We start from the raw sequence: 2,577 nt of genomic DNA on the forward strand, positions 1-2,577 counted from the left end.
ATTATTGTTGTTGTTATGAAGCTAAGCCCGTTTGTGGGGTCAGTATATTTTTTTTACACAGGTGCCCATAAAATCTATAAAATTGTCCAAGAAAGTTACTGAGGATCAGATGGACAGACAGGGTCATCAATGTGGAAGTGTTAAGGAAAGCAAGACAGATCCCAGTTAGAGAGGAGGTAGGAAGAAGGCGGTGGCGATGAATTGGACATACTGTCAGGAAGTCAGGCAACTGCATTACAAAGAAAGTTTTGGATTGGAACCCACAGGGTAAGAGATCAAGGGGAAGACCGCGTGGAACCTAGAGAAGAATCACAGAAATCGATGTACAGAAAAGTGGGAAGACATGAAATAACATCAAGAGGCTAGCCCAGGATAGAGAAAGGTAGAAGGTGTTTGTCCGTGGCCTTTACCCTGGTGCAGGGTAAGAAAGGCATTGATGATGATGAAGAATTGTCACAAAGGGTTACGTGGACATATTTTCAAAGTTCGGAAACTACCTTTCGATTTTTCAAGTTTGGTTGTTCTTAGTGTGAATCGAAGCTCTCGGGTATTTTCTCTCTGCCATCAGCCATTTCATATTTTACTAGGGTAGGCTACTTTCGTTTCAGTTTGTGGATCGTTGTGTGTGTGAGGAGATAGCTGCTTCTACTTTTTGCAGATCGAGAATCTCGATATCCAACTCTTGTTTGGATGTGTGCTTCGCTGTTTCGATGGATACTTCAAGTCAAAATTCATTTTATTGTCTTTTTCTAGATACATTTGGTGTAGTCACGTCCTCAACGCTTTGAGTTTGTTTAAACTAATAAAATGTTTACTTCGTTGTATTGACTTTTCAGAATTTTCGCGTATTTGGTTTGTATTTTTTTTTTTATAAAGGAAGACTCTAGATCTAAATCTCTCTATATATTTATATATGGAGTACACAATTCAAGACTGATATTTTTAGTTGTTAGCAAAAACAGAACTTCGGTTTGTGTGTTGTTGTATGTGTGCCACAGAGTTCTACTTCGTGTTTACATAACTGCTTCTACTGTTTCCAGATTTAGAGCCTCAATATCTAACTCTGTTTGGATGTGTGCTTCGCAGTGTCAATGGGTAATTCAGGTCAAACTTCATTGTATGGAAACTTTTCTAGATATCTATGTGGTGTAGTCATGTCTCCAACTTGATGAATTCGTTTAAACTCACGAAATGTTCACTTTGTTGTATTGACGTTTTCCAAATTTGGGGCGTATTTTCTGCGTAGCTTTTTTTTATAGAGAAAGGCTCTAGATCTTGATCTCTTTATCCTAGATGCATTTTGAGCACAAAAATCAAGACCGATTTTAAGTAGTTAGCATTAAGATGCCAATCTAGATCGAGATCTGTTCGGAGTAAAGATGCCCATGGTATGTTAGTTGATAATGTAATAAGATGCCCCCTAAATGTAGAGTTTGTTTAACCCCACGAAACAGAGGTGAAAGCAAGAGGAAACGGAGAAAGGTGACATCAATCAGAATTTACGTTCTAAAAGTCAGAATCTGGAGGAAGACCTTGAGCGTCTTGGCCAACAAAGAATGGGGCAACATTGGCCTGAGCGTGCAACGCACTGTAGTGAATCGAAAGTTGATCGGAGATTACGGGCACATGACAGTGGTGAATTCAGTGTTGTCTGTGAACATATCAATGCCATGAGATGGAGAAAAGAGTGAAACACATTATGCTGTCAAAATGGCAAAGTTAGTATAGCTATACCTCCCGCACCCCTTCAGGAACAAACAAGTTATTACGATGTAACACAAAGCGGCAGCTCTTTCTTACCACACTGTAGGTCATACAATAATGCTCTCGCCCTTGCTTCAATTGGGGAGAATGAAAAAGCTGAACAGGGCTTCAATCCAAACCTTCAAAATCCAGGGCAAGATGTACAACCGATAAGTAAATCTCCTTCCCACTGCTGGACGGTTAGACCTGCTTTTACGATGACTGCCAACAAAGCTCAGGGACGGACTTTGAAAATGATAGGGGTTTCTTTAGAGGACGATTTTTTTTTCACATGGACAATTGTATGTCGCAATGAGTCGTGTTGGGACCAGGGACTCTATTAGAATACATACAAACAGACCTGCTGCTATTATATTACCGTTCGTAGAACGGGTCTGTATCTTGTAGTCATAATCATAATCATAATAATCGTAATAATAATCATAATGATAATCATACTAATAACAATATTTAATGTATTTCTTTTCACGCACGTTGTTGACTGTCTTTTAAAGGTTGGAGTAACGAAAACAAATTAAAAACAAAACTATATCAATAGTGGACTTCTGCTTCATTTTTTTTAAACTACCCAAAAACAGTGTGTCTTCAAATTGTTGTCGAATGATCATAATGCGCATCCCCAAAGGGTTAAATTTGGTCGTGTCTAGTATTTAGATGTAGTAATATCATTATTATCAGGGTGTGCCGATGAGCTGTATTGACTGTATTGACTGGGACTTACTCGCTAAGAAGGGAGTGGAAGTAAACCCTATATCTCCTGATTGTTCTGCTTACCGTCCCCTTTTTTGCCGTCTTCATCTCGTTACTCCCCCC

The sequence above is a fragment of the Aplysia californica genome, unplaced genomic scaffold (genome assembly GCF_000002075.1).
Source record: "Aplysia californica isolate F4 #8 unplaced genomic scaffold, AplCal3.0 scaffold00011, whole genome shotgun sequence".
Lineage (NCBI taxonomy): Eukaryota > Metazoa > Mollusca > Gastropoda > Aplysiida > Aplysiidae > Aplysia > Aplysia californica.